Here is a 20,904-nt window from a genome sequence, read left to right on the forward strand (position 1 = left end):
TGCCAATGCCCTTAGCCCGCACGTAAGCCATGCACGTTCAAGCTGCCTTGCCAACACCCAAGCATCTTGAACTTGTGTTGCACTGTTTTGCCATCATCCATGCCAAGACCAATGCCCAATTCCTTGGCATGTCTGCACGTAGTTAGATCAAGTAGATTGCGGGTCTAACAGACCACCCGCACCACTTGAACTCGATGTCCTCATCCAGACTGTTTTGAGATAGTCATCGATTTGAGCATCAAACTGCCATAGGTCTTTTGCTTTCTCCCAAACAGCATCTGCTGCACTCTTGCCTTTCCAGTGAACCAAGAACTCAGTCTTAGTATTCTTCTTACTTGTGCCCAAAACCCGGTGATCAAGGATCTTCTCAATTTCAGCATCATATTGTGTAGGTACTGATGGAGGAGCCCTCTTTGACCTGTTTCTGTCCGGATCATCTTCATCTGTAAAGTAAGGTTTCAAGAAACTCACATGGAATGTGGGGTGGATTTTCAACCTTTCTGGCAGCTTCAACCTGTAAGCAACTTCGCCCACTCGTTTCACCACTTCGAATGGACCATCATACTTAGGAATCAAACCCCGATGTCTGGTCTTACTTACAATCTGTTTCCAGATTTGTGGGGTAAGTTTTAGCAACACCTTGTCACCCACATTGAACTCAACTGAGCGACGATGTTGGTCAGCATACTTCTTCATGCGCCGCTGAGCCTTGCGCAAGCTATCTTGTGCCTCGGATAACATTTCAAGTCTGTCCCTTGCAACCCTGTATGCAGCTGGACACTTTCCCTGATTTTTAGATCTGGCAACATCTAGTGGTGTCATAGGCTGTCTGCCTAAGACAATTTCAAAAGGGCTCATTTCTGTTGCAGACGACTTGTGCAGATTATAGCAAAACTGCGCAGTGTCCAACAATGCTACCCAATTCCGTTGACTTGCTGTCACATAGTGCCTCAAGTATTCTTCCAACAAATGATTAATTCTTTCCGTTTGTCCATCTGTTTGTGGGTGATTTGCAGTAGAAAACTTTAATTCAGTTCCCATCATATTGAACAATGCTGTCCAAAATCTACCAGTGAACCTTGTGTCTCTATCACTCACAATGTCAGCCGGAACACCAAAATACTTAACCACATGTTTATAGAATAACTCAGCAGCAACTTAAGATGAGCATAACTCAGGAGCAGCAAACAGAATATTTTGAAAACCTGTCAACTATCACCATGATAGATGCTTTGCCATCTACTTTAGGGAATCCAGAAATGAAATCCATGCTTACTGATAGCCAAGGCCTTTCAGGAACAGGCAAAGGTTGCAGCAAACCTGCTTCCTTCTTACGTTCAGTCTTGTCCACTTGACAAACATGACAAGTCTTGACGTACGCCTCTATATCATCTTCCATTTTCGGCCAAAAATAAACACTAGACAGTAAGGCTAACATCCTTTCAACACCGGGATGTCCAGCCCAAGCAGAGTCATGCGCCTCTTTCATTAAGTCTTTGCGCAACCCACCCTGATTTGGTACAACGATCCTCCCCCCTTTAAAATAGAGCAGATCGTCCTCGATCCAATACCGTCGCATTGTGTCATCTTGCACTTGACCCATCCATTTAACATACAATGAATCATTTGCAGCACACAACCTGATTCTATCATAGAAATCAGTTTCCAGTTTTGAAATTGAATATACTGCAACAAACACTTCTTTTCTACTCAGCGCATCAGCAACCTGGTTGTGTTTTCCTGGTTTATGTTCCCACATGAAATCGTATTCTGCCAGGAATTCTTGCCACCGTGCTTGTTTAGGACTCAACTTTTTCTGTGTCTTGAAAAATGTATTTGCTACATTATCAGTTCTCACTACAAATCGAGTGCCCAAGAGATAAACTCTCCAAACCTGCAAACAGTGTACCACCGCAACCATTTCTTTCTCATGTGTTGAGTATCTTTGTTCAGCATCATTCAACTTTCTGCTTTCAAAGGCCACTGGATGACCTTCCTGCACTAATACGCCACCAATTGCCTTGTCGGACGCATCAGTGTGCACTTCAAATGGTAACTCAAAATCAGGCAATTTGAGTATTGGTTCAGATGCGATAGCATCCTTTAATTTCTGAAATGCTTCTTCACACCGTTCAGACCAAACCCACTTTGCATCTTTCTTCAACAAATCTGTCAAAGACGCTGCCTTTTTCGAGTAACCAGCAATAAACTTTCTGTAATAGTTAGTCAAGCCAAGAAACGACCTCAAATCCTTCACATGACGAGGTGCCTGCCAATCAACAATGGCCTGCACTTTCTTAGGATCCATTCGAACTTGGTTTTTACTAACAAGATGCCCCAAGAACTTTATCTCTTGTTGAGCGAATTCACACTTTTCCATCTTCACATAAAGCGTGTATTTCCTCAATTGAGACAAAACCAGACTTAGGTGATTAACATGTTCTTCCAACGTTCGACTATATATGACAATATCATCTAAGTAAACAACAACGAAGTCATCAAGATAGTCAAACAGTACATTGTTCATTAAATTGCAAAAGGTTGCCGGGGCATTAGTCAGCCCAAACGGCATTACAAGGAATTCGTAAGAACCATATCTAGTTACACATGTAGTTTTTGGTTCATCACCTTCTGCTATCCTAACCTGCCAATAACCTGCCCTCAAATCAAGTTTTGTGAACCAGCATACCTTGCTTAACCTGTCCATTAAATCCTGCACCAACGGAACCGGATACTTGTTCTTTATAGTTGCCTTGTTCAGCGCCCGATAGTCCACACACATTCTCATTGTTCCGTCCTGTTTCTTTTGGAATAGAACGGGAGCACCATACGGAGCCTTAGACGGCTGAATCAACCCAGCATCTAGCAATTCATTCAATTGTTTGCGTAGTTCAACCAATTCCTTAGGAGCCATACGATATAGAGCTTGTGCAGGAGCAACCGTACCAGGCAGCAACTCAATCTTATGATCAATGTCCCTCCTTGGTGGTAATTTCTTTGGCAATTCAGACGGCATAACATCAGCATACTGTTTAAGCAATTCACCAACACAATCAGGCACTTCTATTTTTACATCAGGTTTTACTTCGACCAAGGCAGCAAGTATAGTGTCTTCACCTTTCTTCAGCCCTTTGTCGATTGACATAGCAGACAACAACATACCCTTGTCTTTCTTCTTTGCAACTTCATTAACGTTCCCAAACGGATGAACACCTTTGAGAAAACCAGCATTGCTTCCATTCATGACCATCACTCCATCTAAGTGAGGAAACGGAACAAACTGGAATTTCCTTAGGAAATCAATCCCAAGTATAATTTCAAAGTCACCAAGCGGCATCACCATCAAGTTATGTTTTCCCACCCAACTTCCAGTTGACATAGACACACCATAAGCCATGCCCACAATGGCTTGTGCCTTAGCATTGACTGTTTTGACGTAGGAAGGGCTTTTAGACAACTTCAGCCCCAATTTTGTAGCAATCTTCACATCTACAAACGTGTGTGTGGCCCCTGTATCAACCATTGCCATCACACATTGTTCCTTCACTTTCATTTCTATATGAATTATGGAAGCATGAGGATTCGAAGTACTAGTGATTTCTCCAACATTATTGATCCCCATAATGTGGTTGAAGGACAATCCCAATGGGTTTGCCATTGCAGCTACGATTTCTTCATCCTCCTCCCTTTGATTCACGTTACCAGCAAGCAAAGCATTCACTTTTTCCCGATTTGGACAAGATTTGGCCAAATGAGGACCACCACAAGTCCAACAGCCCTTCGAATTTCCATCTTTGTTCTTAGGCCTGTCTTTCCCATCCTTCATTTGTGCCTTTCGTTTATCATTTGTATTGTCTTTACGATTATCCTTTCTCCATTCCCCTTTCTTCTCATTCTTTTTCTTAGTTTTTGAAGTGGAGGGGATGTCTGTCGAAGGACGAGTCGTCCGGAAAACCACTAACGAATCGGCAGCAGCAATAGCCCCGAGCAGATCTTTAACATTCTGCCTTCGTAGTTCGTTCTAAGCCCAGCCTTGCATGCCCGAAATGAAGTTGTGAAGTTTATCCTCATCAGACATATTTTGTATGTCTAACATCACAGAGGTAAATTCTTTTATGTATTCCCTCACTGATCCCGTCTGCCTTAGCCTTTTCAATTTATCCCTTGCAAGCCAAGACGCATTGCTAAGAAGAAATTGATCATGCATTTCTTTGATTAGCTTATCCCATGTATCAATTCTAGGACGACCAGCACTTACGTCGTCTGCATTACGAGTCCTCCACCAAAGTTTCGCATCACCCGACAAATACATTGTGGTAATGTTCAACTTATCAGCGTCCGGCACCCTTGCAGCGGTAAAATACTGCTCCATGTCCCAGATGAAATTTTCAGTTCTTTAGCACTCCTTGCGCCGCTAAAGGCCTTAGGTTCTGGAATCTTTACCTTAGACGATTCAACACGAGTTGAACTTAACGTTGCCACAGCCCGACACAAAACGACGAGTTCTGCACGAAGGTTCTCATTTTCCTTCTGCAGTCCCTCTAGTTTTTGCGTAGTTGTGGTACGAAAGTCCAAGATTTCAGTAATGTGGTTATCAACATTCTGTCGATATCCACCAATTTCTCCCTGAACTTTCTCAGCGTCCACTCTCAACTCAATGATTTGTGTGAATAAATCCACAAACGTAGGGTCTCCCAAAATGTCTTCAGTAAACCCGACGAAGGATTCAATTTTTCGTGCCAACTCCCATAGTTCTGCGTTTTTCACCATTGTTTAACCGCGCTTTGATACCAATTGAAAGAGGGTCGATTATTTTTATCGCACACCACTCTAGGCAGTCTTACAAACGTCTGTAACACTCAGCCTACTTGCACCCACGAAAATTGACTAAGTATAGAAATACTTAAAACAGTAGCGTCAAACAACCAACAGAGTTTACAGGAACCAGTCCCAACCTTTATTAACCTTTAAGTAATACAAAGGAAGGCTTCACGAATTAGTCTAAGGCTAGAAACACTCTGTTTTTGCCTTAGACGAATTTCCACCTTTAAATCAAAATTCTGCACAATGGCAGTTACATGCGGCGGTTACAAGTGACACCTGTCCGACACTTGTCATCACAGGGTTCAAAACTAACTTTCCAACAGCTATATTTCCAACAGATAGAATCTAATTCAAATTACATTCTTATCTACACGAAATACTAATATTCTAACACTTAGAATATTTCAGGCTTCATTCCAACACTTAGAATATTTCAGCCAGCTTCCAACACTTAGAATATTTTAGCTGTCTTCCAACACTTAGTTTTATTTCAGCAATTTCGGGTGAACTGCCTTTGTTCCTGACATTGCCAAGTCTTCACAGCCTTGCCTCATCAAGTCAACATGCTGCCTTGCCAATGCCCTTAGCCCGCACGTAAGCCATGCGCGTTCAAGCTGCCTTGCCAACACCCAAGCACCTTGAACTTGTGTTGCACTGTTTTGCCATCATCCATGCCAAGACCAATGCCCAAGCCCTTGGCATGTCTGCACGTAGTTAGATCAAGTAGATTGCGGGTCTAACAGAATGCTAGAATGAAAATTTTACGTCTAATTTGGAGACAGATAAAATTTATCTGCATCGAATATTTATATTCAGTCGATACATATATGTCATGTGTTTAAATTTATAATTTATTTTACCTCATTAAATCACGTAATAATAAAAATTACATTGACTTAGTATAAACATTCGATGCAGATAAATTTTTTCCTTTGAAGATTATAAATCTATATTTATAATAGCGCAAGTTAATTTTCTCTTTCTTCTTAACCAATCATTAAACTGAAAATTGCAATTGAATATCTACATATAAAAATCCATACGCTAAGATGAAGTCTCTTTTAGATCCTATCAACTTTAAACCTTGAAAAATCACTAGTAATTTGGATCAGTCTTTTTATTAACGAGAGCAACAAATATATTATTATTCTTATATTATATACAAGTTCATAAAAAGTTCTAAAACAGGGTGGCCACATTATTACTAGTGATTAAAATATTGAAACTTCAAAGTCATACCTTTTCATGATCACATGTCACATTCTCAAATGTAACAAAAGATCAATTCCCACATTATATTATTGTGTACTTGGGGGACATATCATATACCTAATCTTTTCATTTTAGAATTGTAGGGACAAATTCATGCAGCATGTGATAATTTAGTAAAGATGAAAAGTTCAATCGAATTCTAATCTAATTTAATATTGAATGGAAAATGGCCTAAAATACCCTTAAAGTATTGAAAATGGTACAAAATTATTTTTCATCTACCTATTGGCTTCAAAATACCCTTCCCACCCACCTATTGGCTCCAAAATACCCTTGTCATCCACCTTTTGATTGACCACTTATTTAACAATTTTAAATTTAAACTATTTAAATATTTTTTTAAATACGTGACGCTAAACAATTTGTTATAATTTAACTTATTAGTATAATTTATAAATCAATCCACTACCCACTCGTTATTAATTAAACCCTTCCAAATTAATAAACCTGTCACATTATCAATGCAACAACATAAAAGCTACTGCCAATTGAGTATTTTTAAAAATTTGAGGTAAAAGTATCTATGGAAGTAAATTATCATACATTCAAGTTTCTAAATGAAAATTACCGATAAACTTAAGAGTCTGATTATGTTCATCTTAATTATTCTTACGTCTCAATCATGTGATGTTACTTCGTAGGTAATTTTTTTTCAAAATAATATACTAAAGGTTTTAAAACAAATCATAAGTATTTATAAAATTATATTAAAAAATATGCATGAATTAATTCGGGATGTATTACTTCTTTACCTTTTATCATAAATTTCTAATTAAATCTTGAAAGAGAATTTTATCGAAAGTGTCCTCCTAAATAACGGCTCAACCTAAATTTAATTGGGGCTTCGATTCGGACTCGAATAATTTTGGCTGTCATTTTTCAGTAATCTATTAATTTCATCGCGTTTTACTAGTGTTATGGCGATTTTGATATTATTAATTGGGTGGGTTTAGTTAGTAATGAGTGATTAGTTGGTTCATTTATGAATTATATTAATAAATTAAACTATAACCAATAGTTGAACTCCAAGTATCTTAAAAAATATTTAAAGAGTTTGATTTTAAAAAAATTAAATAAGTGGTCAATTTTGAACTCAAAGGTGGATGTCAAGGATATTTTGGAGCCAATAGGTAGATAAGAAGAGTATTTTGAAGCCAATTAGTTGATGAAGGATAACTTTGTACCATTTTCAATACTTTAAGAATATTTTAAGTATTTTTCCGAATATAGAAAGGGAAATAAAGTTGTTGCTTTTATCAATCTGCAGAAAAAGTAAAATAGTTCATAAAAACACACCCACAGAAGTCCACAAGTACAGACGGCCAAAATTTGAATTTTAGATTTCTAAGACATTGTATTAGATGCATTTTTAATTAGGTTGTAATTATAATTTTCATACGTATTAAGTAATTTTATAAATACAAACTGTAAGTTTAAAACAGAATTATTGAATTATGCTAAATTAATATTATATAAATAATTAATAATATTTAATTTAATTATAAAAGTTAAAAGTATATATATTTTGCAATAACATCCTGGACTGCAGGTTCGATAAAATATTATAAGAGATACGGAGTTAATCGAATCACACTTATTAAATATAAGTATAATACATAACTATGTCTTTTAATTTGGTTTTAGTTCATATTTATGTCCCTCCAATTTTTGGTGTTTATAAGTAGACACTTAAACTTATATAAAGTTGAACAAATTAAATAGACACACGCGTTCTACGTGGCATCCTACATGACAATTTTCATTAGATATGGTGTCTTATGTATATTATGTCACGTAGAACTAATTTATCTACTTGTTCTATTTTATACAAGTTAAAGTACTTACTTATGCACACTGAAAATTGGAGAATAAAAATATAAAATGAAATCAAGTCAAAAGACATATTTATGTATTATGCTTTAAATATAATCGTCTAAACATTAAAAAATAAATTATATTTAAAAACAAGAATAAAATCGACAAAACATAGTAAATTAAAACGAAAAAAAAGTATACATGTTTTCCTTATTATAAGCCACCTAATATTACTCCATAACATAAATTGTTTTTACATTAATGATGTAATGTAGTCTCATTTTCTTATATGATATTGACACATCATGAAATAAATTCTGATGTCAAATTTGTCAGCAGATATCTGAAAATATAAATTGTTCAACGACCACCTTCATTCTTGTTCAACATAGAATATTAATATAAGCAGTTCACAAATTAATTAATTACATCAATATCGTATACTTACGGTGATTGTTAATACAACAAAAATTATACCAACTGTTTCTTAACTAGATGTGACCATTCTCTCAATCTGCATCATATATGATATATGTATTTATTATGATCATCTCTTTTTAATTTGCTTCTTAATTAGGAGGGTTTCTTTGGATTGTACTCTTTTTCTTCTTCTTTTCAGTTTTTTTTTTTCATTTAGTGTGGAGTATGTATTTATATTGGAGTTCGATTCAGACTCGTTCCGTGTAATTAGTCTCATTGGAGGGAAGTATTTCCTATATGCTCAAATTCGAAATCTATGGTTAAGGACCCTTCTACTCATCACATCTATGGTTGGTTCTTTAGTTATATTATTAATTAAACACAAGCTCAATTTCTTTTTGCCCGGTAATTTAAAATTTTGTATTTATTTCAACTCTAAATTCTAGAAAGTGTGAAACAATAAATACGGCATTCATTACGATAATAACACCACATATTCCTTTGTGGTAGTATATGTGTATCTAACAACTTAGTAGGCGGGGGTGGACATAAATTTAATGACATATGTCTCAAATTATGTGTGTAATTTTAAAATAATTGTCACAAACACACCATTTGAACTTTTATTTATATGATAGTTCTTTTATCTCTATATCGTTTCCACTTCACTATAATGAATGTATTTTATTAAAGAAATTGTTCATTCACTGATCTATTCCTCTTTACCTTCTTGTTACACACTGTTGGAGTCCAATTTGGACTTAAGAGTTTCTTCGTTTGCATTTCGAATGGGCCATGGAGGCCCAAATCTTTTCTTCTTTGATCAGCCTTGTCAATGAAAGCAAATACACAGGGAACGGAGCTGATATTTAGGCTTCAGAAGCCAAAAATGAGTTGTATACGTTCAAAATGCAGGTGTAAAAAGGTTGATATACACTGATATACAGTGAATGTATACAATTAATATACATACCGGAATTGGGCCTCTAGTCCAAAGTCTCAGGCAGCACCGAATCGTGGGCCAAGAAGACCCAAATTCGATACTTCTTTCATTACTTTGATTGTTTGATTGTAGTAGTATCATGATCTCCGTAACTTTGTTTAACCAGTCGAATTCGCTAAAAGATGAACTAATTTCTTTTGTGGTTGGTTACTTTGTTTATCAAACGCTTTGTACATTTTTATTAGTTGAATAAGCCATAGTTTTACTCATGTCTATTCAATTTCAAAGTGTTCAAATGAATCTCACTTTCAAAAATAAGCTTAAGAAAGCTTTCCTTACTTTAATGATTTTATTTCTCGAAGTTAGTCAAACAATCTTTAGTTATATCGTCGAATAACTGCATATTAGCGGACACTTCAAGTGCTAACACTTTCTTGAAGTGGAAATGAGAACATCTTATCCTTTTCTCTGAATTTTTATATTTTATCGGTTAGAGTCTGTTTATTTCTCCACTCTTAAAAATATTAAGTGATGATTCTTTGTAAGTATATATTTCTTAATTGTTTTATACATACAACATTTCAAAAGTGATTTTCAAAAAGTAAATTGTGATGACCCGAGCCTATACCATGGACATGACCGACACTCGAGAACTTGTGATGATCCCAAAGCGAACCCTTATCCTGGCTGAATACAAGAGGCAGACTAACTCAAACATACAAAGATTAATACCGAATAAAGTCCATAGAACTCAAACACAAAGTTGTAGTTCAAATGATTAACTTTGATAAACTAGAACACTCAATTAGCCTGAAATAGAGAACTCAAGTCTTTAAAACATTTAACAAGATAAATGAAACAAACTTCTCAAACTCTACTAGCTATCTATTAAGTCTCTAAATGAAAACGATGGGAATCGGGACAAGACCCATGGCATCCTGACAAAACTCAAAGTAAATGAAATTCTCCAAAAGTAAGGAGACTCACCATAGCTAACTCGAACTGCAAGTGATATCAACGAAACTTCTGTTGATGACCTTGAATACATGTATCCACATCATAAAAGATGCAAGCCTTTGTTTACCCAAAGAAAAAGAAGGTGTAGGGTTCAGATCATTGTTAGATGTTTCAAATGCTCTATTTTGTAAGTTATGGTGGAATTTCAGGAGTAAACCTTCCTCATGGGGATCTTTTATGGCAAATAAGTATCGTAAGAAATTCCATCCAGTTATAGCACAAGGTAGAAGTGCATCTTGTAGAACATTAGATATGGTGGAAAATGAAGATGGGAAACTCTAGTTTCTGGTTTGAAACGGGACATCATTGGGCGCTCTGTATCATATCATACCAGAAGCAGATGATGAAAAAGTAGAGGTGTGTAATTTTGTAGAAAGAAATGGGTGGAATATTCAGAAGTTAGAGGATAATATTCCGGATGAATTTGTCCAACACATCACAAGAAAAAATTCACCACCTAAAATTACTAAATCCATTGACTCACCATGTTGGATGCTTGAATCAAATGGGAAATTCTCAATTAGAAGTGCATGGGAGTATATCGGACGAAAAGAGAGAGAAAGAGGACATCTTCAAGATATATTTGGGCAAAAAAGTTACCTTTCAAGATGTCACTTTTTGTATGGAGGGATTGGAAATTCAGAATTCCAGTGGATGATGTTCTACAGAGGATGGGAATGCAATTGTCTCCAGATGTAGGTGTTGCCAAGAACCTAAATAGGAGACACTATCACACATTTTTCTAACATCCTCTATAGCTTTACAACTATGGAGATTGTTTGCTAATTTTGAAGGTATAAGCATTGAGGGACTACAACTCTCGCAAGTCTTTCAAAGATATTGGACAGTCTCATATGATAAAAAAAAAACTAAAGAAGATTATGATGGTTGTACCCGCCATTATCATGTGGCATCTTAAGAGAAAAAGGAACAATAGAATGAATGAAAAGGATGTCTCCTACAATAGTCTTGTATTCAATGTGAATACCGATATTTGGAGGATGGTAAAGGTCATATATCTTAAGTTAAGGCAGATTCATACCGACCGGATAGAGTTGGTGGATTATTTGGAGATGTACATACCCAAATTGTACTATATGCCAGTAAGATGGAAACCACCAAAGCATGGCAAGTTCAAATGTTACACTGATGGAGCTTCTACAGGCAATCCAGGGAGAAGTTCTTATGACTTCTATTAGAAATCATGACGGAGATCTAGTTCATGTCCAAGGAGAAGAGATAAACGAGACTACATATATGGAAGCAGAGGCAGTCGCAATAAGGGAAACAATTTATCATTGCATGCTATTGGGATCACATGAATTGATATTGAAACTGATTCATCAAGAATTCGGGAAATTCCATGGCAAATTGCAACAGTTATAGAAGACATCAAGGAAATGATTCAACTCTGTCAGATTAGATTAAATCACATTTATAGAGAAGGTAATTCTATGGTTGGTTGTATAACGAATCTAGCTTTTAATAGAGCCGATAGATTTAGTTCTTTTAATTTCATGGAGCTTCCTACTAAAGCTAGGCAGATTCTCAACTTGAACAAGCAACAAATAACTAATCTAAGGATAAGAACAAAAAGGTTTAATCACTGCAAATTAGGCAGGAAAAAGGCATCAACATCGAATGAAATCAGTGTAAAGAATCATGAAGAACGGAGAAGTCACAGAGGCGTAGTAACAACAAGTTTAATCACATAGATATGTGGTCTCACGAAAAGGAAGCTCACCATGAAATCAAGGAGGAACATCGATCATCATAACATGGAATCAGAGGCAAATATCTAGATCTGATGGTATCAACAGTTTACAAAAGAAAGATTAGTCAAAGGATATATCAAGTGCGATAATGGAAGAAATAAAAATTCAAAGATGGTCCGAACTTAAATAGCAAAATAAATTTGAATATGAAGATTGAAAACTTCTTTGTGGTGGAACAAAATCATATGAAGAACAATATCAACAAAAAGGTATTCAGATGGGAAAAGAGATTTTTGTGATGAAATATAAAAAAAAATGATGGATACAACGGAAAGAAATATTTGATTTCCTTTTCTGGGAAATAAAGGAATTGATGCAGATGGAGATATGATACTGTCCAAATTTTATTTGCTGATATGCGCTCACTTTTGGGCCGGCCCTTTGCCTTAGCTATGGCATTGTGAACTTTTATTATATTTAATAAAATGGTAATTATGACCACAATATTAAAACAAAAAATAAAATAAAAATGAACATAACATTTTCAATATACCCTTTCTTCAGAGTCAATTCCCCAAATAGTCACCCAAGTTAAAGGATTTGCCTTAAAATATCATTTATGTTACATTTAGGACAAAAATATCACCCAACTATCACTATTTTCCTCCAAATATACATGACAATTCAAAAATATTACTCTCTCCTAGTTGACATGACATGTCATTAAAGTCTTTTTTTTAATAATAGACTAATTTAATTCATTAAACTCATTTAACTAAAATGATAATCGTATTGTTTTTAATTTTTTAAATTAATTTATTAAGAATAAATTTTTATACTTAAAATCTTTCATCATAATTAAACTTTTTATTTTTTTTATGTTATGCAGAATGCATTTTTAGAATGCACTATAATCTCATCAATTTTAAATACTAATAAATACATACATTCAAAAAATATTATATACAAATCACTCATGAACGCTAATTTACCTTAATTTATCATAAATTGTATAATAAATCAATAATATTAAAGATCGATTAATTATTAAAAAATAATTATTTGGGTGGTTTGAAATCCATATATACTTATAATATCTTTTTTTAAAAGAAAATAGTAAGAAAATAATATTTATAGAAAATAAATTTTTATCTTTATTTATTAGTATATTAATCTCATATAATATGTATACTATCGAATTAAATTAGTAAATTCAATTAATTGTTAGTTTATTTATTGATGTTTAATTGTATGAAAAGTTATAATATAATCATATATTTATATAAAAGAGAACCTTAGATCCGCATATGTGACACCACAAGAAATCAGAATTCCCTCTTAGATTTATTTATTTTCAAAATTAGCTTTCCCTTCTCATGAAAAATTTTGATTTTTGCAAAAAAGTTGTGACTTTTATGAAAAATTTTGACTTTTATGAAAGTGGTAACTTTTTTGAAAAGTTGTGACTTTAATTAAGAGTTGCGACTTTTATGAAAAATTATGACTTTTATGAAAGGTTGTGACCTTTTTGAAGGGTTGTAACTTTTCCAAAGAGTTGTGACCTTTCCGATAAGGCACAATAAATATTTGTTCACACTATCCTATGTTGTCTATAAATAGGGAATTTCTTGCCACTATAATTTGTAGGTTTTTCCCCACTATAGTAGTAAAACTCAAATACATTAATTGATTATGAATTTTGTTTCATTCTTGAAAGTTTTCATGAAGCGTAATCTTTACTATAAGTCATAGTGATTCATCGAACTATGGTAATTTCTTTTTTTTATTTTGGTGACCTTTTCTTAACTCTGTCAAACTGTCAGCAAAGATGATTGAAAATTGATCTTCTCTTTTGTCCCTTTCTACAAGCTTCTTCATATAAACAAATTAAATTAATCGATTCAATTGCAATGCGACATTACTACTCTTGGAGCTTTTAGACTCATAGCACTGCTGAAATGGTTGATGGTTGAATTCATTACATTTGGTTCTTTCGTAAACAAATCTTTATTTCTGTAATTATTATTTTTATGGTTTTTTTAATTCAAATACATTAATTTTGCTTATTATAAAGTGTATTTCATTTCTGAAAGTTTTCTTCCTCCTATTTCATGAAACTTAATTTTTTACTATAAATCATAGTAATTCATGTATCTATTGCAATTTCTTTTTGCTATTTTGATGACTTTTTTGAATTATCTTTATAATTCCAGTGAAGAAGATTGAAAATTTATCCTCTCTTTTGTCTCATTTTACAGGGTTACTTCATATACTTTTGAAAAGATTGCTTGTGGGTTGTGCTATATTTGATAGCACACAACAACATATCTTTGATAACTAATACAGAACCAATGATGAAGTTTGTTAAAAGAACAAAAATGATTGCTCTCTTGCTAGCCACAGTCAGTATATTATTTTAATTGTTTTTCTTAGGAACAAAAATTATGTATGACGTTGCACTATTTCTAGAATATTTGTATACATATCATTATTCCACATCTTTTATTGCAAGTTAACTAATTTGTCATGCTTCTTCTTGTATTCTATTTTAAGCATAATAAGAGATTAAGTTTTCGTGAAACTAAAAAATTTTCAAAATACTCGATAGTAAAAATATTTTTTATCGACAATAAATATGCATATTCACAAAGAGTGCTACAACTTTTAGTAACATTAATTAATTGTCATCGAATTCAATGTTGTTATAAACATTAGAGACATATATACAGAGTACCATTTGCCTCTGAAAATACATATTTATCGGTAATTAAGCTATTAATTATCATTAATGATCATTTTTATTGTTGTGATAACTCATTCTTTTGATAAATGTTGTAATTTTTGATAAAGAAATAATAACTCTTTCTGACTTCTTTTAGTTAAATCTGTGGACTGTAAACTTAGATACAAACCATAAGACTATCTTTTTGAAAAATATATCAAGCACATGCCATTTTCTTCTTGATTGTTAGGAAAGTAAGGTCGTCTTTATTATTATTTTAGGATATTTGTGTATTCAAGTGCTCACAAAATTATCTTGTAAGATTTTAATATGTTATGTGTCAAAATTTTGGTTTAGTATATCCCGTTGCGAACATTCAGATGGCACCTACTTCTTGGTTGATAATTGCATTAAGTTTTTGTAACTGCATACTATAACTATAACAATAACTATGTTTAAATCCAAATAAGTTGGGGTCGCTGATATGAGACCTTAAAAATTGTAATGACTATTTTTGGACAATGACAGAAAGAATTTATGATAATAACAATTTTAGGGTCATTCTTAGCATATACTTGATATGACATACAATAATAAAAAAGAGATTGATTGAGGTTCACAAAAAATGAGTCCAAGACCGTTCATTTGAATTTGTTAATTATGATCTTGTATGGACGTGATGTTCCACTTTACTTGAGAGTGTTGTTGTTCAACGTTTTATGGTATCTTTTTTAACTTCTAATGTTGTTCTTTATGATTTCATAGAATTTAAAATTTTCATAGCATATTATCAATTATATCCAGGGAGATTTTCTTAGACTTCTTTCTTATACTTAAAATCTATCTATGACTCATAATCTTTTTATAACAAAAAATTTTATTTTAAAAATATAGCACTTTAAGTTTTCGGAGAAACACTTTGCACTAAGATAAAACGATTTTTCCAATTGTGTATCGAAAATACAAGTATTACCGAATGATCATATGAAAGCCTAATGAAATAGTTCAATCCCGTGCGAAGCCCGGGTAGTTTACCTAGTATAGAATAAAAGAAGAAAAATAAAAATAAAATTAAAAAAAGTTAAATAATAATTTTCTTTTTCTTACTAGTTTTTTTTTCAACCTTACAAATTTATCTAAATACTTTTATTAAAAAATTATATTTAAAATTTTCAAATAATTTAGTTAGGAATTTTTAAAATTATTAGGTAATAATTGCAAAGAATGATTTTTTCATTGAGTTTTGTATGGTGACAATATATAAAGTTACTAGACTTTTTAAATTACTTTTCTTATAATCTTCATAAATTCTCATGTAATTTATATATTTATTTTGTAGAGACATAAGTTTGATGAATTAAATAGGTCTATTATTTTTTTAAAATAATTATTTAATGACAGGGCTTATCAACTAGAATATAAGGAGACTTTTGAGGTATTTAGTATTTCTAATGGATAAAAAATATAATATTATTCACTTTCTTCTTTTTTTTTAAAAAAATATCGAAAGCATGAATTGCAAAATATACAATTAATATTATTCTAATAGTTAATTGACCTTTGATATTATTGATTTATTATACAACTTATGATTAATTGATGTAACTCAGCGTTGATGAGTGATATGTATGTAAATATTTTTTTGAATGTATGTGTTTATAAGTATTCAAAATTAATAAAATTACACTACATTTTTAAAAGGCTTAAGTCATATGCGGCCCCCTTAAAGTTGTCTGCATAATTCACTTAGACACCTCAACTAAGACTATTACCTATTAGACACTTTAATATTAAAGAATATGTATCTATTGAACATAAAACGAAAACTTTTTTTAAAAATATTTTGCGTGTAATTCACGCGCATTGACTTAAAAAAATGACAAATAAAATTATGACACTTGGCACATGGACCCAATCTAGCAATAAAATATAATTTTTTAATTTAAAAAAATGAAAAATAGTTTCCCTTTATTTATTAATCACAAAAATATTTACAAAAGAATATCTCCCCCACCCCCACCTAACCCTTTGACCTTTCTTCTTCCTCTATCCATTCCTCTACCCAGTAACCCCGGCAGCCATCGTAACAAAAATAAAAACCTTCTGTTCAAATTTAATCTCCTATCATCTGTTATTCTCCATTTGTTTTGAGATTTTTGTGAAAATAAATAAACGTCAATAAATTGTTTTTAAGATTCATGACCAAGAAAAATTGAAAGTATGTTGAATTTTTTAATATCATCTTTAATAAATTAATGAGTGGCGATGTTTGTTCAATCGGAGTGATCGAAATAGAGATAGACGAATATCGATCAATTTTTAACTCCAATATTCGAATTTTTCTTCTTCTCACATATTAAATTAGCAGTTTTTCTTACAAAAAAAGAAAAAAAAAAGAATGAAACAAAATGCTAAGAATTTTGAAACCATTAGAATGGTGGGGGAAGAAGATAACCACTGATGCTAAAAATTTTGAAATCATTAGAATGGTGGGGAAGAAGATAACCATTGGTGCATAGGTATGGGGGTTGGGTTGGGTTGGGGTTGATAGAAATAGGGAAGAAGAAGAACAGATCTTCTTTTTTGTTAATTATTTTTTTTTAAAATTAACTTAGGGGTATAAATTAAGAAAAAAAAAGGAAAAATATTATTTTTAATGAATTAACGCGCTCAAGGAAAGTGTATTACACGTTTTTTGCCATGTCAGCATTTTGTGTCTAATAGGAATGACTTTTGAACAAATAAAGTGTTCAATTGGCACAAGGATTAGTTGAGGTGTCTAAATGAATTATGCGGACAACTTTGAGTGGCTGGAGATGACTTAGGCCTTTTTAAAATGTATTCTGCATAACATAAAAAATGAAAAGTTTAATTTTGATAGAAGATTTTAACTATGAAAATTTATTCTAATAGATTAAAAATATATGATCATTATTTTAGTTAAATAGATTCAATGAATTAAATTAGTCTATTATTAAAAAAGACTTTAATTACATGTCATGCAAACTAGGAGAGAATGATGATTTTAAAGTGTCAAGTATATTTGGAGAAAAATAGTCATTAAAGAAATAATATTTTGATCCTAAATTAAATATAAATGATATTTCAAAGCCTTAGTACTCTCCCAAATTCATATGTGGACATTGACTCCCTTTCTTCGCTCTTCATATCCACAACAATACATACACTGATAAAACCTTAGTACTCTCCCACCCAAATTTTCAATACCTATTATGCCAACTTTAAAAGAGATAATTAAATTGGTAAATTAGAAATAACGTATGTTTCTTCATAATATTTATTATATAAAATAATGATAATTTTTTTGGAACCTACTTGTTATATGTGAAGTGAAATCTGGCTATATTATTTGATCAAAAATTACATTTTTTTAGCTCACATGATAAAATGTCTTTTTTTTTATATATATATATATATATACTTTGTCACGACTAGAATCTAGACCCCTGACGAGACCGGCGTTGTTGACCTCTCAGAGGTCGCAAACAAGCCTACTTACGTCATTCTTACTTTACATAAGTTAATTTCAGCGGAAAATTTGAAATTTTTGATTCTATAATCATACTTGTTAAACATTCTTTATATTTCGTAATCGTTCATCATCAACCATCTAACAATTAAGAGATAAGCAACTGAAAGAAATAATTCATTAAGTATTAATTGTATATCGGTCAAAATAACCCCAACACAAAGTCTGAAACAAAACATGAAACAAACGCTAGTGGAACATGCTCCACTAGCTCAACTCTAAACTACGCTAGAATGTAAAACAGTAGCATCCTCGAAAGCATGAGGACCTACCAAACTCCGGATGAATGCTGACGTCCGGATAGCTGCAACAACGAACCTGTAGCTCTACCGTCCACCTGTGCCTGCACCTAAAAGTAGATGTTTGTATGGAATTAGTACACACTTGTACTAAGTATGGGTATATGCAAGCACACACCATAGACATGCATGAGGAAGAATAGCTCTGTCCTAACAACATGATGTTTGGAAGTCAAGTCAGTGGACTTACTAAATTGAGATTGGGAAAGTTATGCCATGAGAGTGACATGCATCATTATACTTATCGTATGGCACACAACACACAACATCTTCATATAGCACATAACATATAACACGTAGTTTCTTTCATTTTGGAAAGTCTTAATATATATATATATATGACTTAAGTCATCAGCGGTCCCTTAAAGTTGTCCGCATAATTCACTTAGACACTTCAACTAATATTAGTACCAATTGAACACTTTTACCTATATAATAATCGTTTCTATTAGACATTTTTTGATTATCAACAAAAAATGTGAAGAGTGTGTGATACACTTGCGATGACGTGGCAACATGACTAATTAAAAAATAACATTTGGCATTGGGCCCAAAAATTATAAAAAGAAAAACACACATTTAATATCTAATTTTTTAAAAAAGAAAAAGAAAAAATGAAAATGTCAACCTATTCTACCCCCTTCCCCCAGCCCACCCCAACACCGTTTCATCTTCATCTTCTTCCCCAAAACACATTCTTTCTCAAATTACAAAATCTTATTCTTTTCAAATAACTTCAAGATTAAATTTTTTTTCATACTAAGAGTGAAGAAGAAAGAAAATTTTGTTGGCGGTTATTCAACTCTACATCGATGACAAAATGAAATTGATAGCTCCAAAATTATTTCGTTCAAATTTTTTATATCATATTTGATAAATTTAATGACCACATATGAATTTGAGTAAAAATCTTTGTTCGAAAATTGTGATAAATAAATATCGCTAACTATTTTTACGTAAAAATCATTTATCTTTTTTCATCTTCTTCATACTTGTTCCTTGTTTTTATGAGATTTGAAATAAATCATATGAAGACTTTCTTTTTCAAATCTGAATCTTTATAGTTGATTTTCATTTATCTTCATATTTGGAAGATATAATTTTTTTTTTATATAAAAAAAGAAAAAAAACAGTGTAGGAGCTAAAATGAAGAAAGTTTTGTAAACTAAATTATGAAGAAGATGATAGATAGGGAGTGAAGTGTTCTCTTTTTTGAAAAAAGTGTAAATAAAGAAGAAATATTTTAAAGTTAATTATAATGCCAAGTGTCAATAGAAGAAGAAAAAATGTAAAAAAAAAATAAAATAATATTTTTAGTCTTTTCACACGCTTCAGAAAAGTGCAATACACATTTTTTGCCATATCAACATTTTGTGTCTAATAGGTACATGTTTTGAACAATTTAGGTGTTCAATAGGTACAAATCTCAGTTAAGGTGTCTAAGTGAATTATGCGGATAACTTTGAGGGGTGGTATATGACTTAAGCATATATATATATATATATATACATATATATATATATACATATATATATATATATATATATATAATTTCATTATGTAATAATGAAATGTAATTATATATTAGATTTATGGTTGTTATAAAAATGTATTACTCATATATATAAGTTTTATAAAAAGTATTATTAGATATGGGAGCTCATGCATAACACAATCTTAATATATATTATTTTTTTAATCTTAATTTATGCGATATGAATAAAATTTAGAGAGTTAATTATTTTAAATTATTAATTATTATGATATATAATACTATCTACATAATTTTTAAGGAGTATAGTGTAGAACTAACTGTCTTATATTATTCGTAGAAAATAAACGAAGATAAATTTCACGCTAGAAAGTTAAATAGTTGATTTGATTATTTTTCAAGTTAAGAACATGGTACATGATGCTATTTCACTTCTCAAATACTTTCTTCTAAGGCTTAAGTCATCGACAGCCCCTTAAAGTTGTTCGCATAATTCACTTAGACACCTCAACTACGACTATTACCAATTAGACACTTTAATATTAAAGAATATGTATCTATTGAACATAAAACGAAAACTTTTTTTTAAAAATATTTTGCGTGTAATTCACGCGCATTATCTTAAAACAATGACAAATAAAATTATGACACTTGGCACATGGACCCGGTTTAGCAATAAAATATAAGTTTTCATTTTGACAAAATGAAAAATAATTTCCAGCCTTTATTTATTAATCACAAAAATATTTAAAAAGAAAATCTCCCCAACCCCACATAACACTTTGACCTTTCTTCTTCCTCTACCCTGTGAACCTCAGCAGCCACCATCAATTTC

General features: G+C 32.2%; 1 long non-coding RNA gene across 1 annotated transcript; it reads right to left on the reverse strand.

Moving 5' to 3' along the window:
* Positions 1 to 9,796: 9,796 nt before the first annotated feature.
* On the reverse strand, positions 9,797 to 12,462 carry LOC107019089. The gene is made up of 2 exons (XR_003578267.1): positions 12,036 to 12,462; positions 9,797 to 10,348 (listed from the first exon to the last, which is right to left on the reverse strand). It is a non-coding gene; the product is annotated as an uncharacterized LOC107019089 (long non-coding RNA).
* Positions 12,463 to 20,904: the final 8,442 nt, after the last annotated feature.

The sequence above is a fragment of the Solanum pennellii genome, chromosome 5 (genome assembly GCF_001406875.1).
Source record: "Solanum pennellii chromosome 5, SPENNV200".
Taxonomy (NCBI): Eukaryota; Viridiplantae; Streptophyta; class Magnoliopsida; order Solanales; family Solanaceae; genus Solanum; species Solanum pennellii.